The 13,665-nt window shown below is 36.1% G+C and overlaps 1 non-coding gene across 1 annotated transcript; it reads right to left on the bottom strand.

Moving 5' to 3' along the window:
• Window positions 1-1,117: 1,117 nt before the first annotated feature.
• Window positions 1,118-1,236, bottom strand: LOC111694295. Its single transcript, XR_002763591.1, has one exon. It is a non-coding gene; the product is annotated as a 5S ribosomal RNA (ribosomal RNA).
• Between the last annotated feature and the right edge of the window lie 12,429 nt (window positions 1,237-13,665).

Below are 13,665 nucleotides of genomic sequence, written 5' to 3'. Positions count from 1 at the left end.
CGATAGGCTACGAAAATTCAAACTTACAAAACCTCCTAAAGCGTCTACTATACATACAGCTAGACGCGAGCTACTCGGGACTTCCCGAATGGCTCGGAGCGAAGACCAGAAAAATCTAACACCTTTTTTTACGATCGCCATAAAAAATCGACGGTTACTTATTTTCTCCCCCAAAAAATGCCACATTGAACGATCTAACGTACGAATATTCGAGAACGTAGAATACATTGAAAATACTTTTATTTAACATAACCAATATATAAAATGCTCCAAGTAAACTAATAAGTTAATTTTTACCCGGAATCGGTCTCAGATTAAGACCAACACAGTTCGACCTTTACGGCATCTCTCTTCCTTCACAAACGCCTTCCCTCGCCTGTTTCAATAAACAATAAGCTAATAAACAACTAAAGTTACAATAAACAGCCAATGTTAGTGTGAAGTACAACGGGATCTCCGAACCAGCAACCAACAGCTAAGTATATCATTTACAACAATTATGTAATAAAACCATGAACAGAACAATTAATAACCATCATTCGCAACAATATATTTTAATCATTGATGTAAGTACAATGTTCGAGAACTTTCGGACGTCGGTTAGGAAATTGGAAAAAGACAGAGAGACAAATCTCGGCGTTACGCCGCCGTTAGATAAAATCAACCAATCGCTCTCAAAGAGCAATAAAAATCACAGCCGCCGAAAGCCAGCACGAGACCGAGTCACCTCTAGACTCACTCTACTCTGCCTATTCGTGTTCCAGCAGTCCAGCAGTGTCCGCGAGTGTTAAAAAGTACAGTGCTCTCTATCCAACTCCTTTTTGTCCTAATGTAATCGCTGCTCGCTGGGCAACGAAGAGGCAACCGTTCTGCCCAGCTCAAAGTGACCCTCCTTCACACACATAGTCGCCGGTCCTCAGCCGACCTCTCGTGTTTCGTCTCCTAGTGGACGTGGAACAAGAAAAGGCTAGAATCGTTATCCAAGGCCAGGTGAATCTTCTGTTCGTAACTCTAAGTCCCCTCAGGACCTTACACAAGAAAATAAGGAAATAGGAAGAAAAAGCTCTGAAATATTGACAAAAATGAAAAATACTTTAAAAAAAGTTAAAAGAAGGAGTACCTACGTCACGCGGGGTTCCCAGGCGGTCACCCATCCAAGTACTAACCGCGCTCAACTTTGCTTATATTCGGTGATCGGACGAGAACCGTAGTTTTCAAAGTGATATGGACGTAGACACCATACCATTGACTGGAGAAGAAATTTAGGAAAAAATTTTTTTTGCACAAATTCGATGCAAGTAATATTTAGGAGCAAATTTTTTTACACAAATTCGGTGCAAATAATATTTAGGAGCCATTTTTTGTCCAGCTTCAGAGTATGTACATAATATTGCACTTGATAAAGTAAAAGATTATTTTCAACCATCGTTGAACACAAAAATATCTAAATTTTCCATAACACGTTGAACGTAATCAATATGAAAGTAATTAATTTTCATTTTTTGTTATTAAATTATTGCTTTAGAATCAAGAAACTTAGTTTCTTATTTCGATTCACTGAACTATTGCATTACACGAGGCTATATTTTTAATTATTTATTTTGTGCAGTATATCACCATGGATATTCATAAACGACAAAAGCGCATATAATATTTGTAGTTCGGTTCAGTTTGTACTTCGGTCTCCACTTGAGGGTGTCATAATGATCGAAAGATTACTTGAAATTTACAAAAAAAGATTACGATAATTTTGAAAATTATGATATTTTCTATATGTACAAATTCGTACATATATTTGGTGGAATTTGGCCTTTCAACGAATCAGACTATTTGAATTATGTGACGAGAAAAATCCATCACCTTCTGCCAAGCCTTTGTGTAACGGGCTACTTTCTTTGTTTAATTAGCTGACTTATAACGGGAACTTCTACGGAGGACTTAATAGAGTATATACATTTATTAATATTTCATTGTTAAGCAGGTACTTTTATCGAAAATAAGTTCGATAAAATGAAGCCATGCAAATTATGTTCAAAGAATCATCAATCTTCTCGCCGCCATATCAACAGCATTGGCAAGAATTTATTATCTATTATTTCGAAAGTAGGTGAATGTTACAGAAACTATTACTTTGAACGTTTATTCTCTAGCTAATGGTTGTTAATTAAAAAAATATTATTTGAAGGCCACAAATCTACGCTTTGATAAATCAGACAATCGCATTGGAAAAAACAGTGCCAATACAATCAATGAGCTTAGAGGAATGCAAAACAATCAAGAAGTGGCGATTCATTCACGATTTACTGATGAAACTTTTGGCTATTGGCTATACAATCGGGTGGTTTCTTTACGCAATTCCTCCCGTATTTTTTAAGAAGCTACCCATTCCTGGTTATAAAACAGGACATCTTGACACAAAGTGAGATTTCCACCTAATGATTCAATAATCACTTATAAAGTAATAGTTATTTATGTAACAAGTGCCCAAAAGGCGTTTTTGGGCACGAGTGTGCGGAAAAAGACACGAGTGCCGGCTATGCCGGCACGAGTGTGTGTTTTTTGCGCACACTGTGCGCAAAAAGCTGGGCACGTGTTGCATACAAAATTTTATGCAATAGGAGACGAAAAATACTTTCATTTCAATGAGGCGTTTTACCGCACACCCGTGTCCAAAATGAGGCATTTTACCGCACACAAGTGTCCAAAAATCCTTTTTGCGCACTAAAAAATGTGCGAAAAAAGACATTTTTCGTCATACTATTGCATAAAACAATTTATTTTGATAGAAATATTAATTATTTTACATTTTTTTCAGATGGTAACATTTCTTTGGATATAAAAAAACTTTAAAAAATTGCTTTTTTAAGGAACAAGATTATTTTTGCTAATTATTATCAAATTCGATGTATCAAAAGTTAGCCTAATGACTAAAAATTACCATTTGAAATGTTTCAAAGTACACTTTCTCTATTTGGCTTGCCTTTGTTATATTTTCTAATTGAATAGTGAGACAAAAATTACGTGCAATTTAAATGACCTGAAAACGATAATTTTATTGTTTCGAAAAATGCAGACCAGTTCTCAAGCGCCTAAAATACAATAAAACCATTTCAAGCATTTACCAGTAATACATGGCGAATACCATTATCTTTAAATGTGCAAGTGACGAAGCCAAAATAATTGTATAAGTCAAAAGAGCGAAAATAGTGTCTCATGTCTCGAATGCTTAGCGTGTAAAGAAAATTTAGAATAATTATTGGAAGTATGTAAATTGGTTCTTTGCAAGAATTTTATAAAAAAAAAGTAACACTTTTGATCAATAAAAACTAGGCGTACAATTTTGAACTTTTCTACCAAGAATAAGGTGTAAGAATAGATTTTCGAAAGCTTTTTTGTATAAATATCATTGTAATAAGAATAGTCTTTGCTTGCATGTAAGCAAAGTCTTTAATATCTTTTATAAAATCACCTAAAGATTTCTCCAAAAAAAATCTTTTTAGAAACAAATTCTAAATATAAATTCATCGATTGATACCTTTTGTAAATTTGATGAACTCTCTGTCATAGGTTTGTAGTAATGTTCATCTTGCAGAGCATAGCAAGCGTCTTTGCCTTGCCAGCTTGGCTGTCTTTTGATATTTATCTGTGCACTTTTTTGTGCCAAATCTGCAAGGAGCTCGAATTGGTTCACGCTGCAAGCCAAGATCTGCAGGACAAGAATCGAGCTGCCTTACATGCCATCATTTGGAGGCACAATAGAGCTTTGACGTATGGCAAGGAAGCGTGCAAGGTCGTGCGCTATACTTTCTTCGTAATTAATTGTTCTTACGGCGCATTTTTGATCTTTGGAACGATTTTAATTAGAATGAGCAAAATTATGAATTAATAATTTCATAACTTTTTTTTAATACGCTCTTTTAACCAGAAATAAATATTTTCAGATCAGTTGGAAGACTCAAGGAGCTCTGGCTATAAAAAATATAGTATCGTTCGTCGTATGTTCGATTACCCTTTTTTTGGTGTGTTTCATTTATGATTTATTACAATACTTGTCATCTAAAATCGGCAATGGAATCGTTTTGGATAATTACATCGAGCTTGGGTCAAATCGAAAGTATTTGAAAGATCTTCAAATTATGAAGGCGCGATGCGAACTTAGCTTAAAAGTAAAGTTTACGCCAAATATAATGGTCAACATGGAGATGTTTGGCGTCATCGTGAATTATATAGTGTCGATCTTCATATTTGTAAACACAATGTTTGTGAATTCCGAATAGTGGACTTCTTCATTCGATTTTCAGCTTTTTCGGGATTAAATTCAATTGAGTTTTGTTAAGTTTAGTACCCAAAGTTAAGTTGTAAGTTTTGCACCTAAAATATCCTTCAAATGTCTCGAAATCAGTTTTTTGTTCACTGTAATAATTAAATTATGACTATATTTTAAATAAATATATCAATGTATGCAGAATTAGTGTATAACAGTAAAAAATTTTAATAGATAAATTTTGTTTCAATTTTCAAATATTAAAACGTTTATTGATTTTTATACTTTAAGAACATAATTTACGCAATTACTATTGTTTTGGTTAAATTACCGACATAATAACCTTCGATCATTACTTATGCTACCTGGTGCTCCAATTTTCGATTGAAAAGTGTCCAATCGGAGGAGGTGAAATTATCTCACATGCGTTATTTGTATCCAAAAACTCATAAAGGAAAAGCGTATCTAAAAACACAATTAATACAATATGTGAGAGCCTTACACCATATAAATGTGAAATTTGTCACAAATCATTTGGATGACAGAGTAAACTCAAAAGGCACGTCAATGCAGTACATGATTGAAGCAAACCCTTTGAGTGTGAACTTTGTCACAAATTTTTTGGATACCAGAATGTACTAAAAAATCACATTACGGTAGTGCATGATCGGAGCAAACCCTTTGAATGTGATTTTGCAACAAATCATTTGGTCGCAAGGATACCCTTAAAGCTCACATTATTGCAGTACATGATCGTATCAAACCCCGTGAATGTTTGCATTCTCCACATCTTTTCGTCGACAAATTTATTCAGGCTATATACACTACATTAAAGTTATCGATCATTCGGCATCCCTTACACCTTCCCGCGACTTTCCATTTTTTCTCTCTCTCTCTCTTTCTTTCGCTACTGTTTGTACATTTACCGTCGAGTATTGCTCGGCTTCTTTTTCTCCGCTCGCGCGACGTTCGTCTTATTCTCTCTCTCTTTCTCTTTCTCGTCCTCCGCAGCTGTCGCAACGCGGCGTATATAATCGTATTACTCGGTAAATGTCAAGACAACGACGAGTCGTTGTCGTCGTCGTCGTCGTCGCGTGCAGCAACATTTCGTTCTGTCGCCAAGCGTCTTTATATATTTTCTCCATGACATTCTTTTATAACTTGCCAATTTGAAAAGGAGTTAATACGCTCGTGTGAAATACGAGGAAACATTATTCACTTATGAGGAGGAGAATTTTTTTACGCTCATTTTGTCATATGCATTGTAATCTTTGGCGATTTTTATTTGGCTTAATGATTATCTGGAAGGCAGTGTGAGGAATCCCAATTTTCACTGCCAAATATTTGGTATCCCCGACGGGGATAATCAGATCAAGAAAAAGTAAAAGTAGTAACTAAAATCATCATATTAAATTGTATAATGTAATAAAATGTAAAAAAATGTGAAATTACTAGCGATTTCAGACAGCCAATGTATTAAAAAAAGCAGCATAAAATCACATTTTTTTACACTTTTTTACATTTTCTTCAATAAGCTATCCGCGTGTGATCGCATCGACCGCAGCAAGTGATTTTCGTGAAAAAAATGTATTGATTTTTATGAATAAATTAAGACAAATTATGATGGATATGTATATAAACCAAATTCAGTCATCTCAGTACTCCTCAGTACATCTATGATGATGTTATAAGGCTGTATTAGAGGGAGTTGACTTTTTTCATGAAAATCACTTGCTGCGGTCAATTTGATCACATGCGGGCTTGACTGGAATTTTAAACTCATAAGTAAAAATTGTAGCATTTAAAATTATTGTTACAGAATTTTATGTTTTTTTACACGTTTTTACTTCTTCCATATAACTTTAATGAGCTTAAATTCATAGGACTTTCATCTCTCTAATTATAGGTAAACAAATGTAATAAACTGTAATAAAAAGTAAAAAAGTGTAGAAAAATGTATCACATGTCCGAAATCGTTAGTAATCTTATATTTTTTTACACTTTTTTACTTTTCATTACAGTTCACAATATTATTATATACTTTATTTAAAAAAAATTCCGCTGAGGATGCAAAGGATAAAAGTAAAAATTTAAGTAAATATAAGTTTGCCTTTAAACATAAATTCAGGAAAAAAAATGGCACAGCTCGATATTGCATGATGCCAATATTTTTTACCCTCGACGATTCATCTACCTTCTTTGGCCTTCCAGACTTACCGTACTTTTTTCGTTTTTTTTTACTTATAAATATGGTCAATTTTCTGGTAAATCAAACAGTCAAAATTTATAATAATTATAAAAATCAAGCGATTTGAATATCATTAATATAAGATTTTGAATTGATGAAAGTACTCAGAAAAAGATTTTAAAAAAATGAGAACTTTTACTAATTTAGTAAAACTGTAGGTTTTTGGTTTAAATTTAATTGTTAAATGATTTCCAAGTTGTGTTTTTCGGTAAAAAAATATAGTTATAACCGATCTCATCTCTCTTATCAGAAATAATCAGTCGATCAGAAAATTAATCAAAGTCTTCCACTAAAGTTTTATTTATTTACTTAGGGTCGCGTATGATTATGTGAGGTTTATCAAAAACAAGTAGATAAATAAATCCTTGCCCCATCCATAGTACCAAGAAAAAGTGAAAAAACTCTGGTATGACAGCTGTATGAAGAACTAGGAACTTTGTAGTACGTGAAATATGCTTAAAAAATTAACCATCAATTTTTATTAAAATTTGAGGAAAAGATATGTATCTGTATTCATACATATTTACAATGGTCAATCATCTTTTTTTTAATCTTTGTGACGTTCGTGTATTGTCCTTTGGTGCTTCGACAAACATGATTTATATCAAAATTTTTGCTCGCACTTGTCACATGCGAAATCTTTACGACGTTCGTGAACTATCTATTGGTGAAGAAGCAAGTTATCTGTACGTCCAAATATCTTCTCGCGTGCGTGATCCTTGCGACCTTCATGGATTGCCGTTTGATGTTTTAACAAATCTGATTTACTTCCAAATTTTTTTTCACATTTGTCGCATGCGTAATCTTTGCGACCTTCGTGAACTGTCTTTTGATGAAACAGCACATGGCTTTTTCGTCCAAATTTACTTTCACACATATTGCATGAATAATCTTTGCGACCTTCGTGTATGGTTTTTTGGTGGAAGACCAAACTCGGTTTTTGTGTAAATTTCTTCTCGCATTCGTTACATGTGTAATCTTTGCGACCTTCATGAACTGCCGTTTGGTGCTTCAACGAATCTGATTTACTTCCAAATTTTTTTTCGCATTTGTCGCATGCGTAATCTTTGCGACCTTCGTGCACTGTCTTTTGGTGAAAGAGCACATGACTTTTTTGTCCAAATTTACTTTCACACATATTGCATTGGTAATTTTTGCGACCTTCATGGACTGTTTTTTGGTGAAAGAGCAAACTATGTTTTTGCGTAAATTTCTTCTCGCATTCGTCGCATGTGTAATCTTTACGACCTTCATGAACTGCCGTTTGGTGCTTCAACAAATCTGATTTACTTCCAAATTTTTTTTCGCATTTATCGCATACGTAATCTTTGCGACTTTCGTGTAGTATTTTTTGATGGAAGAGCAAACTAGATTTTCGTGTAAATTTCCTCTCGCATTCGTCGCATATGTAATCTTTATGACCTTCGTGTACTGCCTTTTGATGGAAAAGCAAATGCGATTTTTGGTCAAATTTTTTTTCACACATATTGCACGGGTGATCTTTGCGACTTTCGTGTTGTGTTTTTTGATGGAAGAGTAAACTAGTTTTTCGTGTGAATTTCTTCTGGCATTCGTCGCATGTGTAATCCTTGCGACCTTCATGAACTGCCGTTTGGTGCTTCAACAAATCTGATTTACTTCCAAATTTTTTTTCGCATTTATCGCATACGTAATCTTTGCAACCTTTGTGTAGTATTTTTTGGTGAAAGAGCATACTAGATTTTCGTGTAAATTTCTTCTCGCATTCGTCGCATGTGTAATCTTTACGACCTTCGTGTACTACCCTTTGGTGTAAGAGCACATGACTTTTTCGTCCAAATTTACTTTCACACTTGTTACATGCGAAATCTTTGAAACCTTTGTGTATTGTTTTTTGGTGGAAGAGCAAACTAGATTTTCGTGTAAATTTCCTCTCGCATTCGTCGCATGTGTAATCTTTGCGACCTTCGTGGATTATCTTTTGGTGCAAAAGCAAATGCCGTTTTTCCCTAAATTTCTTCTCGCACTTGTCGCATAAATAATCTTTAAAGACTTTCATGGCGAAATCTTTCCGACCTTCGTGTACTGTCTTTAGATGAAATAGCAAATGCGATTTTCTTATAAATATCTCCCCGCATTTGTCGCATGCGTAGTCTTTGCAACCATCGTGTGTTACCTTTATGTGCATAAGCAAACTATGTTTATTCCCAAATCTCTTCGCGCACTTTTCACATAAATAATCTTTGAAAACTTCATGGAATATTTTTTTGTGCTTGAGTAAAGTTAATTTATTTTCAAATTTCTTTTCGCACTTGTTACATGTGAAATTTTCGCGATTTTTGTGTACTAATTTTTTGTGCGCGAACAAACTTGATTTTTTTACAAATTTCTTCTGGCACTCGTCACATGAAAAATCGTTGTGGCCTTTGTGCACTGATATTTGGTGTCTACTCAAATGACTTCCGAATTCAAATTTCTTCTCGCACTTGTCGCTCGCGTAATTTTTTTCTTCATTGTGAACTGCGTCTCTTTTTGTTTTCATGCTTAATTCTTGTTTAAATGTCTCCTGACAAATATCGTAAATGTATTGTTTGTCGCCTGGAACAACAATGTCGGGTTCATTTGAGTTATCTTTTGATACGATTTCCTCGGATTTCTTCTCACTTTTATTCATGTTGGTTCCTCAATTAAACTATGGATTCTTCTATTTAGTGCGTCTATTTAGTCTATATTAGAAATTGAATGTGTAAAATTTATCTTTTGGTTTTATGACTTGTATCATCGGGAAAGACAACATTCAAACTAATTTATTTGCTCTGTAAACGTGATCAGTATTCGAAGACGATGTCAAAATCGTTTATAATCGTATTGTTTTCAATTCAATTACCGATTTATCTGTTTATATATTATCCTTACAATATTTGAAACAATTTAAAATTAAAACTCTTGATCTAATGGTTCAATTTCAATTTCTAAATCATTACTTACTACAAACGAAACCATTGTAAACGGGATAAGACTGCTGCAGCTAAACATAATCATAGTTATGAAAACTCAACTTTTGATATACATTTGTATATATTAATAAAAAAATTACAGTCATAATGTTTTGTTGGTAACGTTTGAACATTATTCTAAATTATTGTTGGTAAATAATGAGTGTTACAATCGTAATAAATGAAAAATTACAATCTTTAACTTGCTTCTATTTAAATTTTTTGTTTGAACTTTTCATTTTAATGTTACCTAAACAAAAATCGTAAAGAAGTTCCACATCTTACAACTGTTTTATACATTTGTCTATTAATTTTAAAAATAATCTTTTTCCATTTTATCATTACTTCGTAATATCCATACAGCTAAGGACTCTGCAATCAAAGTTACATCTAAATAATAGCACAATGTTTTGTTCTATTAGAATTTGTAAAAATAGTATTATTAGTAGTTTTGATAATACTTAAAGTAAGCTCAAGTCTTTACCACGATTTTTTATTAGCCATTTCAAAGTTATATAATAAGCTTGAGCAGCCGGGCTAAAAGTATTTTCATATTTTCCGCTGAAATCGACACATTTTTTTTATGAAATATCAACATTTAAATGTAGAACGTTTGACTTTATCAAATAATTAATTTCGTTTCAAATAAGCTCAGCGAAAATATTCAAAAAGCCGAAATCGATATTTACCCAGGGGATGTGCGCATTACTCAAATAATTTCGGCGACAACAATTTTGCGGGTGTACCGTGGCGAAAAATTTCGGTACACGTTACATTGTATCTCTAGTGAAACAAATATAGTGACATTTAAAGGTTCATTACGGGTACTATGAAATTATGTTACGCCGCATTTTCGATAAACAGAGAAAAAAGATTATCGACACGAAAAATCAAATACGCCAATATTTAAGGTAAATTTATTTGCCAACATTTATCCCGTGCCACTTCAGGCAGTGACTTCGAAACCGAAAATAAGATCACATTTTTTCTGTCTCCCGAAAATCTTCTCTTTTTCAATAATAACTTTAAACGTGCGCGCGTGTGGCGCTAAAAAATTCAATTATCGAGCGCTCGCGAAAAGTAACTTTTCAAATTAGAAAAAAAAATAGGTAGAAAAAGGAAAAAAAAGCAGAAAGAAACGCGGGAATGAAGAAGCGTTCGATCTCTTTTTGCGGGGTATAGGCGAGCGCGCGCAAGCACATCGAGTGTTCGCCGCCGCCACACGTGTGTGCGCAGTGCAGTGCAGGCGCGCGCGCGACTCTATATATACATAAAAGTTCATTCAATAACGAAAGTTTTCGCGCTCGATCGAATCATCAGAGAGATAGAGGCAGAGTCGCTTCCAGACACCACGAGAGCTTTATATACAGCACACATTTATAGTCCAGGAGGGGGTGGGGGATGGGCCGCGCAACCGCAACGTACACACAGATTTAATCAAGATTAGTCGCGCCGTGTGCAGCAGCAGCACTATAACAAAAACTTTGTCTGTGCGTATAATAAGCCGAAAACACGCATATACTAGAGAAGAGAGCTTTCTCTGGCGTGTGTGTGTATGTGTGTGTATTATACTATACCTTTATATAATACATATACGACGCCGAGGCGATCCGTGCGAATTTGTCTCTATACTAGGCTTTAAATTCAAAAATAATATCTGCTCTGTACAGAGCAGTAGCTATACATAGCTATACATGACAAGAGAAACCCCGCTGCCCGAAGAATATATAAGCGCGAGAGAGAGAGCCGAGTATTAAATTAGCAAACAAAGCGTCATGGCGTTTTGCTCGCGCGCGCGTCGAAGCTCGTTGTATATAATCAAAGAGCCACTCGCTCGACTCGGCTAGTATATAGTTATGGTATAGGTATATAGGCGCTGCGAAGCCAATCGCGGAGACGCCACTCCGGGCAGCTTATATATATAATATAGCAACCTATCGTGTATATATCGAGTGGCCCTTATGCATCCTTTATCGTCTTAGTCCTTTGTATAATATTGGTTTGCACCCGTATTATGTGTAGGGAAAATAAATACACAAAGCCATGGGTGCTGAGCTGCCACTGCTGCTGCTGCTGCATATCTATTTATATGTGTATTCGTGTGTCGCGCACGGCAATTGCACGTAAATTTTGCCTGCGCCGACACTCTATATAGGTTTATCGTGCTAATAAGATCTCGTTGACCTGGAATTTCGCGAACGCTCTCTATGTACAGATGCTCCGCTATAAACGTGCGCGTAAATTTTTGGTTGTTCACGCGCGTATTATATATACGTGTACGTACATAGCCCACACACTTTAACCGCACAATCGGTACAAGTAGAGCTGTGCTATACATCGAATTTTCGATTCGAGTAAATTATTTCGGTGCGTTCGGTAGGAGACGATCGGTCGCGCGTACGTCGTATAACGGCGCGCCCGTGCGATATTCGTACATTGTATTTGCTCTTTAGCTCTCTATCTCGATCCGTACCTCTCTCTCTCTCTCTCTCTCTTCTAAATCCCTCAAAGCTAATCGTCTTGGCAATTCGAAGCTCGAGGCAATTTTAGCTCGACAGCATCTTCAATCCGTATCTCCGTATGCATCGAACAGAAGGTGTACGAGGGTAGTAGTAGTAGTAGTAGTAGAGAGAGAGAGAGAGAGAGAGAGAGAGAGAGAGAACGAGAGAATGAGAGAGACCTGGTCATAATCGCCGCGGCTGTTAGTCGATTCCGCAAGGCTTTAGCTATACTGCGGCCTGCTTAATACTGATAACAGACTTAGAACCTAAGCTCTTTCTCTGTTTCTCTCTCGCGCGCGAACCTCGTCCTCCTCTACCCTGAAATCTCTCGTATTCCATCGTCATATATAATATGATTCATTCGACGAGACATAATAATATTCTGATCGTTTTAATGAAGATCGATCGCGAGACTGTGCCCGAGCTTTGCGCCGCGCGTTCAATTAATGTCGCCGAGGAAGGATCCTGTTCGACGATCGCCTAGCTCTAATTGACGCACCACTGCAGCATGTGTATACGAGCTTTCGTCTCGAAGATCGGTCGAGTGAGAATAAAACATACCTGAAAGAAGGTGATCCTAGAACTGCGTTATTTTAGACGCTTATTTTTGAGGAAAAGGATATTTCGCGCTCGAAATATACTTGCCCTGCATGTATGTGATATAAATTTCAAAATCGTTAAAGGTAAACTTCCGGCTTCCTGCCTGAATCGCATGCATGCATATACTTGCTCGTGCCCTCCCTGTATACGTGCGTACGTGTGTGTACGTATAATCCCCATGTGTAATTAATGAGGTCATCAATTTTCATTTAGCGCTCGGACGCGCGTTACTAATCCAAATTCTTCATTTCTTCGTATATAGCATGCACGCAGGCTTATAATATAACTTGTATGTGCGTTATACAGCGCAGAGAAGCAAAACATAATTCCAGGCGCGCGCGGACGCGAGAAAGCTTTCGTATACGTATACATAGCAAGACTGCCGTGCGCGATAAATATTAAACCTTCAATTTAAATTTCACTTCCGCTTTTCCACACCCCTCGACGTCGTAGTCGTCGTTGCCGCCGCGTCGACGTCGTCTCGTGCTGCGGTTCGTATATATTACACGCACACATACACGTATGCAGTCTCTGTATGCACACATTGTGTATATATATTTATGGCGAGTCACGAGCGCGCACGAGAAAAAGATGAGAATTCGCGGTAACTCGAAAATTTATGCAATCATCATTCGCGGGCTCGCTTAAACCACTCTTCTTTAGCTTATTACCATTTACTTTTTGCGGCTGGTCCCCTGCCGCACAATCCTCCTCGTTCTCCTCTGTCGTCGGCTGCGTGCAGCATCGATACGGGCCGTGTGGTTCGAAATACAAGCCCATGCCCTGTGAATGTATTATCGTGCACACATTGGGCCGAGTGTAATTTTTCTTCATTCGTTCCGTAGATCATGAAAATTTAGCATTTGATTACCGGAGCTGAGAGATGTCAGGTTCTTTATAACGACATTGAAATTAGTTTGTACTTTTCAAATATCTCGAGGCAAATTGAAATACATATCAAGGACAAAATTGAATGAGTTGACGTAGTTGGTACCTCCTAAAGAAGCCAAAAGAGCCGTAAAAGCGATAAAAATATTATATTGGCATAGATTTCTGTCTTTTCAAAGTCATAATATG

Source organism: Trichogramma pretiosum, unplaced genomic scaffold, assembly GCF_000599845.2.
Source record: "Trichogramma pretiosum strain Unisexual culture from Peru unplaced genomic scaffold, Tpre_2.0 scaffold12, whole genome shotgun sequence".
NCBI lineage: Eukaryota > Metazoa > Arthropoda > Insecta > Hymenoptera > Trichogrammatidae > Trichogramma > Trichogramma pretiosum.
Note: the sequence above shows the minus strand (reverse complement) of the source record. Positions and strands in the feature narration are given on the sequence as shown.